The 14,843-nt window shown below is 43.5% G+C and overlaps 1 protein-coding gene across 8 annotated transcripts in view; it reads right to left on the bottom strand.

The window, feature by feature from the left end:
• Positions 1–14,843, bottom strand: part of mef2aa (myocyte enhancer factor 2aa) — a 225,562-nt gene that overhangs the window by 18,012 nt on the left and 192,707 nt on the right. The gene's annotated exons all lie outside the window — the stretch shown is intronic.

Here is a 14,843-nt window from a genome sequence, read left to right as displayed (position 1 = left end):
CACCGGTAGTGCCCCAAGAGGGAGGTGGGGCGCTACTGGAAGCGCCCCACCTCCCTCTTGGGGTGCAGTGAGTGAATATTGCAGCACGTCGTGCCGCGGTACTGCAGGCCCTCCTCCCCTTATTAAAGGGGAGGGGCCTAGCGCAGCGCAACCCAGGGCTCAGCTGGGCCACCAGGGATCGGAGTGCCGGCAAAAGAGCCCGGCACTCAAGAGAAGTGCCAGGCTCACGGAGCGCAGCCGGCACTCCGCGGGGGGGGGGGGGGTGGAGGGGCTGCTCAGGAGACCGGGGACGGCAATGGGGGCAGGTGCTGGCAGGCGGCCAGCAACAATAATGGCCACCCGGCACCTTCCCTTCAATTTGTGCCGCCCCGGCCACAGGTAGGCCCCCCCTGACTCCGTCGGACATAGCGTCCAGCGGTAAGTCAGGGGGCACTACCGAAGATCATGGCCAGGGTGCGAGCGGGGCTCTGCGCACGGCGAGGACGTCATCACCGGCGGCGCAGCGCTGTCAGGCACTAACGGATACTGCTGCCGCTAACCTCCCACTGAGTTTCGCGTGAGGCGTTGGCAGCACCGCGCCCAGGCGCCAGTTGCTTTGCGCCCTGTTAGCACCCTCTTTGGGCGCTAAGAGGAGGCGCAAAGCAACCGAATTTTTAGGCCATGGTCTTGCTGCACGTCCTGCCGTAAGTCCCAGCCCGTCTCTAACTCAACGGCTGACATGGTGGTGTCAATAGACACTCCGTCAAAATATTGCATTTTCTCGGCTAGAGCTAACGATACAACTGGACCTGAAGCAAGGTCCATGACTGTAACTTTACATTGCTAACCTTCCACACAGTCTCCTGTATCTGATGGCTTCAAATGGACTGCTGAATTGGGTCATTCCTCTAAAGTGCAGCCAGTGAACAAAGTAAATCAAATAGGTATATTTCCTGATTGCAGCAGGCTGCCAAACATCTCACAGATAATGGCTGAGCTCCCAGAAACTGTGTCCAAGGATCAATGAGAGGTCAGACTGCGTGTTTTAAACCTATATATTTTTCTAAAAAGTGTCACCCCTGAAGTTAATTAGAAGGTTCCCTTGCAGGGAAAGTTTTTCTTTAAAATTAGCAATAATTCCCCTTCTTTCTCGACTTAATGTTTTTATTTTAAAAACAAACAATGTGGCAAATTTCAGATGCTACAGTTTAATTCCTTAAATATAGACATATCTTTCTGGATGTAATTTTATAATTCTGCTCTTCTGGCGTGGCAAGGTGCAAATCGGAGATTTTAAATGGTCAGACAATCATGCGCCCAAATCTCCAATATCCTTCCGATGGGAGGGGCTTCGCTCCGAGAGCGTGAGGTCAGAAAGTTACCTCACGATGTTCATCCTCAGCTATACTGCACCTGTTGCAAAGAACTGTTTGACCGCAGCAGGCAACCAGCTGCCCAACAATTAAACAGTGCTAGGTCAGGCATTCTGAACAAGACAACATGATTGCTTAATAACACTTTGGCAAATAACTACAATTATGGGAGTGCTGTGCTCCGCTGGTGTGAGTAAAATAATGAAACTAGTCTCAGTACATTGACTGTTCCTTTTAAGAACAGAAACATTAAGATTCTATTGCAATTCTTCAGTAATCCAAATCGTGATATCCTTTGATTACAGAAGTCATGTCAGTGTTGGGACCAGCACTGTTTCTAGTTTACATTCAGCAACTCCATGCAAATTAGTCAAATTTGCAGAGGATACCAAACTAGGAGGGGCAGTGAAATCAAACGAGTCAGCCTAGAAATTACAGGATGAGTTAGTTAAACAAAATATAAGTGGGCTGAAACAGCAGCAGATCAAATATAAAATATTTCAACCAGGAAGGGAAAATAGGCGACACACTAACGCCATGAATGGTGTTGAAGTAGCTAAGGATGAAGTTGAAAGAGAGAGTCTTGGTAGACTTGATGCTCAACATGTTCAGCCAATGTCGAGCAACAGTCAACAAAGTCAATGGCCTGTATTTTCCGATGCTTACGGGTGTGTACGAGCTGTGTACACCCCTGTAGGGACATCGGAAATGCCGGTTTCAGGCATGCGAAGCACGTGCGCTGAAAACCGGCATTTCCGATCTGTCAAGAATCCTCTGCGGGGGGGGGAGTTCCGCTTTCTGCAGAACCTCCGCCCGCTGAAATCACTTAAAAAATCTTACGCCTGGTAAAAGCAGGCATAAGAGTTTTAAAAAGTTTTTAAAAAAATTTCCCACTCATTTATAATTTAAAAATACTTTTTGAAAAAGTTTATTTTTAACCCTGTAAAAAACTTTAATTATTTTTTTCAAAAAATTAATTTTTTAAAAAAATATTTAATTTAATTTTAATTCATTTTAAAAACGTGATTTAATTTTTTTTTAATGTTTTAGTGTCTTTTTTCAGTGATCCCCATTCATACTTTTGACGGGTCTACCTGTCAGAAGTATGAAGGGGGATTCCCTTCTTTCATTGGCTGGCCTGGCCCACGTGATCCTAGGGACGCTTGCTCTAAAGTGGGTCATTTCTGCGCCCCTGGGATACCTGGGCCCTGCGCATTTCGACTGTAGAAAGGCCCAGGAGTGGAAATGGTCGGACTTCGGGAGCCCTCAGGTAAGGGCGTAGATTTTTTTCCCAATAGGAGGCCTCCGCACGCAGGAAGCCTCCGATCAGAAATTACGGGCCATTAGAATGTTGACAAACAGTACAAGTCAGAGGGAGTCATGGCCAAACTGCAGCGCTCTGCTCAGACCACACCTTGAGCACTGTTGCCACTTCTGGTTGCTGAGAAACAAGGGAGACATTCAATTTCTGGAGACAATGCAGAGAAGAGCCACAAAATTGATCCCTAGTGTCAGGGGTCTGTGTTATGAAAAAAGTCCAGAGAGAATTGCACTTTTCAATCTGGAAAGGGGGTGTTTGAGGTGTGATCTTATCACGGTACATAAGAAAGCAAATGGTATGGAAAAGGTTAATCCGAAATACTACTTTAAATCCAACTGTGGGAGTCGGATGAGGGAAACACAGGCTTAAACTAGTTAAAGGGCATTTTAGGACCAATATCAGGAATCTCTTCTTCATGTAGAGTGATTAGTCCTCGGAATAGGCATCCAGGTGGACTGGTGCAGGCAAAAAGCTTAGTACTAAGATGGGCTGAATGGCCTCCCTCAACGGTAATTATCTTGTGATCTAGAATTCTTTCTCTGTCACCCTAATAAAGGTGTGATTGGGATAACACAGCAGAGATTTCAAAAAGACAGTGTGAGTACCTTCTAATTACAATTCAATTTATCTACGTAAGCTGCATTAAATAATTAACTGTCTAAGCACATGAAACTGGACCACTCGACATGGGCAACAGGCAGAATTTACGTTAAGTCAATTAGCTGCCATTTTCTTCCTGTGAATATAGGGCAGTTTCCACGTGCATCATATTGCTACATCATGACGTGTGTTGAATTACTGTTTCAGCTCCAACGGTCACACAGGAGCGGATATCATTTCCACCACTGCCGGACTACCTGCTCAGGTAGATTTTGGTGGAAATAATGCAACGGAATCAGCGCGTTTCAGCTGCTCTGTGCTAGGATTTTTGCGCTAAACTTGTGCTACAAAAAGTTTAACATGAAAATTGAACATGAAAGGCAAGAGGGGGCTCAGGCTTAACATCTGAGAGAGACCAAGACTGGCTGGTATAGATGAACTCTTGGGGTTAATCAGCTGGAAACAGCTGCAACAAAGGTTTATTATTTTGACTTTGCTCCTCTTTTGCATCCTGCTGAGCCCATGTGGAGCCCATGAGGATAACAAAAAGTGAATATAATACAGGCCTACTTAACAGTAAACCCCATCTGCATCACAGAGTGAAGCATGAAAGCTGAAACCTTAGAGCAGATGCTGATCTTCTACTTCTACAAAACTGCACACTAAAGAGGGAAAAAAAGCACCTCATTCTACACCGACTGATTAAAAGATGTTTATGCCTGGAGAAATTACCCATTATAATTAACACTACAATATGGTTTCAATCGAGAATTTAATTTTTTTTTCTAACTGTTCATAGACCTCAGGTCATCAACATCTGGAAGGCAAATGGTTATTCATATACGCTATTGATCAGTAAAACCGGCAACATTACGTGCACCATCGAGGGCACTGTACAAATTTTTACCCTACTCCCATTTATTTATTTTTTTTAAAAACCGTATTGCATATTTTCATTTTCAATGCAACATGTAAATAAGTTCATCGGTAGTTTGTTCAATACAAATACAACTTTTCATCATAAAATTATCCTCACTTTTCATTTCACAGATGTTAAAAATGAGCACACACTCACGCACAGGTCTATTGTTCTACCGATATAGTCATTTCAAATCAGTATGGTACACGTTCGTGCCATCTAGTGATCTTTTGGTGAACTACACATGGGAGGAACAAATTCCAGAAGTGTCGAAAAATTAAATAAACTTGTGACGAACGGCATGTTTTCTTATCCTCTTTCAATTTGAAAACTTCTTTTGCGGGGATTGGATGTGAGAAGGTCTTTTCCTCCTTGTTTACATTTTGGGGGGGGGGGAATTATTTTAAATACAGTAATCCTTTTCTGCTCAGAAAATGTCACCCAACTCCAAGACATGGTTAGCTATGTTTGCAGAGGTTTTTGCCCATTCTGTCAAGGGGGAGAAAAAAAAAAGAATTTCCCGTTTGGAACTTATTGTGCTAAACCACCCAGAGCTTCTCTGGTTTGCCTTTCCCAGGAGATGCAGGACTAGCTGAAAGATAGAAAGTAAAGTTCCACCCGTCTGGTTAGAATCCTGTTTGTGCACGTGACCGGCCTTAAAGTGGACAACCGAGCTGCTGCAGTAAACAGCAACACTATTGGAAATGTTAAATCCAATATTTCTTTCCTGCCTTATTATATTAAAAAATGAAAAGAAAGTCAAGGTCCTTACAAAATAATTTCCCCTAGTCTCTGTTTTTGAACACAATGGTAATTTTAATTCACCATAAGAAACAAATAAAGCATGGGACCAGGGAGAGATCATCCTGCTGATTAAGCCAGGTCCTTCAAGCAAACAATCTATGATTACCAACATCAAGTACTTTTCCAATTGTTTTTGAATCTCCTCAGGGAGTTAAATAACCTCAATCTCAAGTGGAGTGATAACGCCTGGGTTTCAGTCTAACCCAATCTGGCCAACAAAGCTGCTTCACCATCCCTGCTGTCTCCTGCAGCAGAATTGTCTGCTCCACTTCTTGGCCTCACCCCCCTCCCCATCTCGGTAACTTCCTCTCACCCTTTGAACCTCTCTCCCCCAACAAGCTCTGCATTCCTCTTACTCTGGCCACTTGTGCATCATCCTTTGCCCCACCACTGGCGCTGTGCCTTCAGCCACCTATGTCCCACATTCTGGATTGCTCTCCATAAACCTCTCCTCCTTAAAGACCTTCCTTAAAATCCATCTCTTTAACCAAGCTTTTCTTCACCCCCACACCACCCCCCACCCCCGCGCCTTCCCCCTCCCATATCTCCTTCTCGGGCTTGGCCTCCATGTTTCTGATTCTGTCCCCATGAAGCACCCTGCTATGTTTTTCTACATTAAAAGGCACTATATCAATGCAAGTTGTTGTTGTTGCCGCTTCAAACAATTATTACAGAACAATGTCTCCAGGAACCTGATTGCCTCATTAAACAGGTTTGCAATTGTACAGCATTAACAATGTGGGAAGTCACCTTTCCTTTCACACAGCAGTCAAGGACTTTATTCACCTTTCAATAAATCATGGGGAATTAATTGGCTACCAATTTTCAGGATACACTGCACACTAATCCCAATAATCCAAAGCAGAGTGGCAACCCATCAAGCAGTTGAAGGAGTAAAAAGAAAAAAAGACTTGCATTTACGTAGCACCTTTCACGACCACTGGACGTCCCAAAGTGCATTACAGCCAATTAAGTACTTTTTCTTTGAAGTGTAGTCACTGTTGTAATGTAGGAAACGCAGCAGCCAATTTGCGTACAGCAAACTCCCACAAACAGCAATGTTATAATGACCATAGAACATAAGAAATAGGAGCAGGAGTAGGCCATTCGGCCCCTCAAGCCTGCTCCGCCATTCAATAAGATCATGGCTGATCTTCTACCTCATCTCCACTTTCCTGCACTATCCTCATATCCCTTGATTCCTTTAATATCTAAAAATCTATCGATCTCTGTCTTGAATATACTCAACGACTGAGCCTCCACAGCCCTCTGGGATAGAGAATTCCAAAGATTCACCACCCTCTGAGTGAAGAAATTTCTCCTCATCTCAGCCCTAAATGGCTGACCCCTTATTCTGAGACTGTGACCCCTGGTTCTAGACTCCCCAGCCAGGGGAAACATCCTCTCTGCATCTACCCTGTCAAGACGTGTAAGATTTTTGTATATTTCAATGAGATCATGGGTCAGAGTTTGAGTGTGCTGTGAGGCGGGCTTTCAGGCGTGCAGGGAGCAAAAATCCTGAATTCTGGGGTCCCGACACCATCCCGCCCAAAACCCGCCTCCACGTAAGTTTCAAGGGAGGCGGGTACCCGCCCCGCACTGGGACCCGCCGACCCGAGGCGGGAAGGGACTAGTGCCAATTAACTGCCTGTTGTTTTTAGCCTAATCCCTATTTTGAGGGGTTTCGTGTGGGATTCCCGACGGCTCCAAACCACGCCAGGTTAGAGCAGGCGGGCCGTCGGGTTGAAGGACTTGGAGGGGTCGCGATGTCGGTGCTCAGGTGAGTGATGGGTGCATGAGTGCAAAGGTAAGTGTGTTTGGTGTGTCTAAAGTGTGTAAAGAAGTTCTACTTACCTGTACTTGCCTTAACAGCCTTTCTTCCTCTAGGCGTCGGGAGTCCATCACTCAGCCGGAACTGAAAACTGAATAGCTGCGATCTGTCAAAAGTGACAGCCTTCAACTTTCAGTGCCGGTGACAGTTCTGAGTCTGCGTAGAAGGACTCAGGTTAGAAGTCAGACTGTCAAGTGTTTAACAGCTTCAAACAGCTGTGAAACACTGATATTTCATCTGTCAAAACTTGACAGATGAAATTTCAGTCTGTGACGTCACCTGTTGCTGGGTGGTCCTTAATTGGCCTGCTGAGCCCGCTGGGCGGGCTCAACAAGGTCAATCAAGGGAAAATCGCATCGATTGGCCGGACATCGATGGAGGCGGGACTAAAACCCGAAAGTTGTAGTCCCGCCTCCTTCCCGACAGCTTAATGAAAGTCCAGCCCCACCTCTCATTCTTCTAAACTCCAGAGAATATAGGCCTCCGCATAGGACAATTCCCCCCCCATCCCAGGAATCAGCCTGGTGAACCTTTGTTGCACTCCCTCTATGGCAAGTATATCCTTCCTTAGGCAAGGAGACCAAAATTGCACACAATACTCCAGGTGTGGTCTCACCAGGGTCCTATCTAATTGCAGATAATCTGTTTTAATGATGTTGATTGAGTGATAAATATTGGCCAGGACACAGGGAATAACTCCCCTCCCAAGAGTGCACAGTCCCAATGAACTGGTCTCAAATCAAGCATTTTCTCCAATCTACGCACTACCTACCGCACAAACTGTATCTTCTATCCCCTCCAAACTATATAACAACTGTGCTTGCATATAACCTACAGGGTGGAATGGTACGCCACCAAGTTAAAATGTTTGGACACCATTATATCTATATAATTCAATTGTGACCAGTGGTATTTGACAATTAACAACAGATGAACTATAATGCTTCATACATTACAGGGTCCTGACGAAGGGTTTCGACCTGAAACGTTGACTCTATTTCTCTCTCCACGGATGTTGCCTGGCCTGCGGAGTTTTTCCAGCATTTTCTGTTGTTATTTCGGATGCTCCATACACTGTTTGATCATCTATATCTATCTGTCCCACTCCTTATAACATTAATCCTATTCTTAACCATTCACCCAGGAATCAACTGCTCGAACATTAATTGCTTTAGAAGGGAGTCTCTTTCACAAATCTGCTACTTTATTAGAAAACAAAGTTTCTTCGAATCGCCAGCCTCGCTTCAGACTTGTCAAGTTTGTAACCATGTCCTCTCGGTCTGCAGTCACAGATGAAGTTTAATTGTTGACTTATCCCAGTCAATGCTCTCTGAATCCGCTCCAACACAATGTCATCTTCAAGGTATGATGCATAAAAAGTGCTCTTAACGTTGCACATATGGCGTTGATTATTAATCAATTATCAAGAGCTGAAGTAACCGGTTTGATTTTTAATTAGATGCTTTTCCGATGTATCCTAGAAATTGACTAAGCTGGCTGATGATAACCCGACAATGAGTCAACCCTGGTGCAGGCTGTGGCCTTTAATCATACAACAACCTCCCTGAATGCCAAAGCAAAACTCAGTTGGCAAAAGGGGGGACTTGAAGTTGCAATGATTACAAAGTTCTAACTGAAAATTACCTGCAACTAGTGCGGCTAATTATCTTGTGGGAATTATTCATTGAACGAGGTCAAAAATAAAAGATGTACCCGATTTCAAAAGCTAGCATGTTTTTACATGAGCCTACGTTTTGGGAGTCCAGTCCTGAGCAGTGTCCACTGGAAAATCATGGGCAAGTTTTTACTAAGGTTAGTGACATTTTTTTTTGACTGGTTTAATTTTGTGGCCTGGAATGAAGGCAGGGGAAAAACTGAACTGAAGAGAGTCCAAGATCAGGAGACAGCTGAGGCTGGCATGGAGACGGATGCTACCCGCTGGAAGTGGGCCAGAGGCTGAGAGATGTACTGAGGCCATGGCCAGAAGGCAGGCACTACGACGGGGCTGGAAGCCAGGAAGTAGGCCAGGGCTGGAGGTCAAAAGGCAGACAAGGGCTGGGAGCCAGGGAGTGAACCAGGCCTGTGCCAAGAGATGATCATTACTCACAAATCAGCTGCTGTTAAGATATCAGCAGTACAATATCAGCAAAGGTCAAGAGCAGGAGAGTGCCAATCGGCACCTGGTAATCACATGAATCCTGGCGAACAAGGACAGGAGGCTCCCATGTGTGAATGGCAGATGACATTTTGCAGGCAACTGGTTTCCAGTCAATGACGATAGAAAGAAGAGAGAGTTTTTATACTTTCATGTTTTATAATTTAACTGCCGCCTGGTCAAATAAAATGAATAATTTTTAATTAATAATGAAAATAATAGCGAGAAGTAAAACCGATAAAGTCAGAGGAAAACTTGCAAATCTCCTCCCAGCTGGTTATTGAGTGACAGGAGCACAGGCCTGGGATTAGGTCACCTCTCAGGTGTGTGAGGGTGAGATGACCTAAAACTAAGTGGTGAAATGGGCGGCAGGGGAGAAAATTACACTTGTCAATGTTACGGTCAGTTTCTTATTCTTTGTTAGGAAAGTGGTGACAGATAACAGAGCTGTACATTTTGTAATTAGAGCTTTTTTTTTTTAAAAAGAGAGACATTTCCTCTGCTTGTGATTTCTGTTTTGAAAATATTGTTTAAAAACGTGCGTTATTCGCCCTGCAATTTTCAGTTTTTAGTAAGATGGTACCCTAACTCAAAACAAAACACGGCCTCGCTCCTAGACCATCGTGGAAGACAGTCTACTGCCATGAATGGCATGTGGAGGTGGATGACAGGTTTAAACCGAGTCACATAAGGAATACCTTGTGTGGGTTTCCTCCATTGGATGTGACTTGTTCCCATCAGAGGGTCTGAAAGTACATTGTTTATCGAATTAGAACGTGGCATTTACAAATGCTATATTCACATTATAAATAGTTTTATAAAATGAGTGACAGTGCTTACCAGTAGAGCTACAATCCACGTGTAATCTCCTTGAGTTGCATGTCATGAAATTCCTGGAACACACGTATACAAACTACAACTTTCCTATGAATTTAAGGCTAGGAAATTTAAAAGTGTGACACTAGAAACAGATGATGAAAATCTGCTACCTAGAAACTTACTCTGACTAGGAAAAATATTCTTAGACTTCCCTTTGCTTACCTGCAGTTGACTTGGTTTAAAAACGGAGATAACATATATTCAGTAACCACATTAAACAAGTAAAATCCTATTCACTGGCAAATGACATCCCCAAATCACACACTTGAAAACATAGGTGATGTGTGAGTGAGTGTACTCTGAGAGGGTGCTTGATTTTTCAAAATTTTGCACTGTCAACTAATTAACTCCACATTGTAACTTTTTTGGGTGAACTGAAGAATAAATATTGGCTGGAATAGAAATTCAAGCTTTGACAAATCCTCTCAACCATAAATGTCTCAGCAATTCTACATTCGTAGAATTAAGTTTGTCTCCCTTTCCAAGTCATTTGCCGCACGTTCAGTTCCAACCTGGCGAACCATCTGGGCTGCAAACGTCCCTTGATTCCTATCAATGCTACTGCACATTAAGCTGGCAGAAAAGATTCAAACCGGGGGACTCTAAACAATAACTGCAGTTATAAAGTCCATTTTATTACATTATCTGGGTTCTTTGCTTGGTGGCAATATAAATTGTGAACATCTCGTGTTGACACTTTTCATGCCCTCTAAAAAAAAATCCTTTACAATTGTTAACCAGCGTTGCAAATTTAAAATAACTTGCAATAAAACCTTTACACAAATAATTATGTGGATACAATCTGCTAACCCATGTTTGTTTCTGATGCACAGTCTGTGCAACAAATTAGTCAGATGAGAGTTTTGCCTGCAAACCCTTACATAGTGAGCTCCTGATCCAGGCATCGAACTAACCTGAAGTAATTCTCCATAGGGAGGCACAGCTAAAGGCAGCTTATACAGGGCATTATTGTGGAACTCTCACATGAGTGAGATCGGCAACAAACTTAGCCAATTTCTCAGTCAAGAAAAATCAGGCAGCGTCTTCTATAGGCAACAACTGACACCTCTCAGTGGCCAGATCAGGGCAGAATTGGTGCAGTTTGCCAAACTACAGGTGGTACATGCCGCAGGGATACTGGCGTGGGTGGTTTGGAGGGGGGGGGGTGGAGGGGGGGGGACTGAGAAGTTTGATACTTTCGTTGTAAAGATTACCAAAACTATACAATTCTACAAGAAAGCAAATTGCTTAAATCAATCCCATTGCATGCTCTCTTCAAACAATCCCAATAGTTCCCTTCTCAGGTTTTTGCTCACTGCCTTCTCTCTCGACACCGTGCTTTGAAGTATGCCGATATGACTGGCTTTAATTGGAATCTGCGCTGTGATGCAACAGTCCCACTCTCCTTTGAAAACAGCAGCAAGGAAAATCCACGTTAGAAAAAATCTGGGACTTAAAAATATGAATGCAGCAGAATCTAATCTGGTTACTTCAATGCCAAAATCTCCATCAATATAAAATTGGAGTAATTCTGATTGTGTTAACAAGGCTCCCTGGTTCTACTAACTTTGTTCAGGGTCTGTAGTAATCAAGCCATAGCTAAAAGAGCAACACACATTTTGTAAATAAAAATACAATTTTACTAATTTTGACAAAATAAATACTCACTAGAATTTCAGCTTTATAAACTATGGAACGTTTCAGCCCGTTTTTGGGCCTGAAATAGGCAGCACACTAGGAGCCAGAAGCCCAAGGCTCACCTGAAACTGGGCTTCAGGCCTCATCAGCATACCACAACGAGCTAAGGGGGCCAATCTGCCATTCAGAGGCGGCTCCTGGCTATCCTGAACACAGCAGGCCCCAGTGCTGGCTGTGTTCAAGGCAGCCCAATTTTGGGAAGGGGGCCTCAAACAAGCGTTAGGCCTCCTAATGTCATCTGCGAAGGGCCTGATGCCTGTTTCGGGAACGGACCCGGAACACTTATACTAGAGCCGGTATCAATATGGCGGTCAGCTCACTTCTGGCTAGGAATATGCGTGCTCACACCACCCGCCATATTGGATGCTTAGGTGTCTGTTTTACGCCTGTAAAACAGGCATGGTGTCAACAAATCTCTAGGTTTGTGTATATTTTTGATGTATAGAAAGTTACTTTTCAACCATTTCCGTATTTTAACAGGGAGATTATATAATGCAGTAATTATACATCCTTCAGTGTATGAAGAAATCTAAACATTACTCAACTTTCTTCCCCTTTGAAACCATGAGACTGGTTTCTAGAAAACTCAAGAAGGGTTCTATTTCCACACAGCACTGGCAACAACAAAAGGCATGCCAAGAATGTGGAACTGACATCCCTGCTGACACACTGAGCTCTTTCAAAAGCTGCCTCCTCGTTCACTAGAAAAAGGTAAAAACAACAGCTGATGATCCATCAGGGCCTCACTGGGGTCTCAGTTCCAGGATTCGTCCTTAATCTGCACCTGCTGTCCCACTTCACACAGCATATAACAGGCACAGTTAGCTGGCAGGTTATTGTGTACCAGGAGCTTAATAGTATGACATAGTCTAAATGCTTGCTGGATGTTCAGAAGTTCTGCTCAGCTTACATGTTACTGGCTTTGCAATCAATACAAGGTTTGGTCTTATCGGTCAAAAAGTTGAAACTGTCATTTGAGTAAAGCAAATTCTGTTGAGTGTTGTAGTATCAGTATATTAACTACAGTATAATGATCGGTTTATTGTGTATCAATGTTATCTTGTAATGGTAGGTCAATGTGAAAAATTAACTAGATAAGGACAAACCCAATCAAGAATGACTTAAGTCCTCTTTACATTGTAAATTTAATTCCAGTTTTATTAGAGCATAAAAAGTGCTGACAGTTAAGTTGTAATGTTACAGAAGCTCAATCTTCAGAGTAAAAGTAAATGCAGATCTGGAGTGATATTGGAATGAACTTTCAGTTGTGCCACTTGCTTTTATTGCAGTGAAGTGTTATCAAGTCCTACACAGCTGCTTAAATGCATGCTAAACTCAGAGTTCTGCTTTGTTGTATGCTACAGACTTTGACTACCTCACTAGTACTTAGGTGAGCTCTACTGAACAATTGGGTACAAGTGTAAACAGGAATTTGTATACACCAACCTTGTTTCCGTACACTCAGACCCTATTCCCATTACTTTATATTCATGATGATGAAATGTGTTCTTGACTAGCATCAGTCAATTTACACTATGCACGTCTGGTATGAAGTAATTTTTAAAATCAAGCCTGTTACTGACTCGAGATTCAATACTCAACTTGTTAAATTTAGATTTGCAGAACCTAAAGATTTTCACTGAATGGGACTGGCAGAGTATTCACAAAGGTCAGCATTACAGAATAGAGGTGGTATTGCTCAGATATTACTGAATAATCACATTAAGCAATCAAAATATATACATGTTAGATTCCAAATGCCATTCTCTAAACTTTGCTGATCTGCCAAATTTCAGTTTGCAGATATTCTAATTATAGAACTTGCACCATCTGTCACATACCTAGAAAAGTACCAACCTTCATGATTAGTTCCTTACAATATGGCTGTTATTTCTTTAATAATCACACATTGCCAAATGGAAGACATCAAATCTTCTTCTCAAGATAGACAGTTTCCTTGGGTAACTATCCAGGAAGGACTGCCAGTCATTGGGACATATATAGAAACATAAAAGATAGGAGCAGGAGTAGGCCATTCGGCCCCTCGAGCCTGCTCCGCCATTCAATGCGATCATGGCTGATCATCCAAATTCAGTACCCGGTCCCTGCTTTCTCCCCATACCCCTGGATCTCTTTAGCCTTAAGAAATATATCCAACTCCTTCTTGAATATATTTAATGAATTGGCTTCTACTGCCTTCTGTGGTAGAGAATTCCACAGGTTCACCACTCTCTGGGTGAAGAAATTCCCCCTCATTTCTGTCCTAAATTGCCTACCCCTTATCCTTAGACTGTGACCCCTGGTTCTGGACTCCCTGACCATCGGGAACATCCTTCCTGCATCTAGTCTGTCCAGTCCGGTCAGAATTTTATAAGTTTCAATGAGATCCCCTCTCATTCTTCTAAATTCCAGCGAGTACAAGCCCAATCGTCCCAATCTCTCCTCATACGTCATTCCTGCCATCCCAGGTATCAGCCTAGTGAATCTTCGCTGAACTCCTTCCATGGCAAGAACATCCTTCCTCAGATAAGGCGACCAAAACTGCACACAATACTCCAGATGTGGTCTCACCAAGGCCCTGTACAACTGCAGCAAGACATCTTTGTTCCTGTACTCAAACCCTCTCGCTACGAAGGCCAACATACCATTTGACTTCTTAACCGCCTGCTGCACCTGCATGCTTACCTTCAGCGACTGGTGCACAAGGACACCCAGGTCTCGTTGCACTTCTCCTTCTCCCAATCTATTGCCATGCAGATAATAATCTGCCTTCCTGTTTTTGCCACCAAAGTGGATAACCTCACATTTATCCACGTTATATTGCATCTGCCATGTTTTTGCCCAATCACCCAACCTGTCTAAATCATCCTGGAGTTTCCCGGCATCCTCCTCACAGCACACATGCCCACCCAGCTTTGTGTCGTCTGCAAATTTGGAGATATTACATCTAGTTCCCTCGTCTAGATCATTAATATATATTGTGAATAGCTGGGGTCCAAGGACCGATCCCTGCGGTACCCCACTAGTCACTGCCTGCCTGCCACTCGGAAAAAGACCCGTTTATTCCAACTCTTTGCTTTCTGTCTGCCAACCAGTTCTCTATCCAAGTCAATACCTTGCCCCCAATCCCATGTGCCTTAATTTTACACGCTAATCTCTTATGCGGGACCTTATCAAAAGCCTTCTGAAAGTCCAAATACACCACATCCACTGGTTCTCCCTTATCTATTTTACCAGTTACATCCTCAAAAAATTCCAGTGGATTAGTCAAAAACGATTTACCT

The sequence above is a fragment of the Somniosus microcephalus genome, chromosome 27 (genome assembly GCF_052327205.1).
Source record: "Somniosus microcephalus isolate GS21.2 chromosome 27, FLI_Smic_1.0, whole genome shotgun sequence".
Lineage (NCBI taxonomy): Eukaryota > Metazoa > Chordata > Chondrichthyes > Squaliformes > Somniosidae > Somniosus > Somniosus microcephalus.
This window is presented reverse-complemented; position numbering and strand designations above follow the sequence as displayed.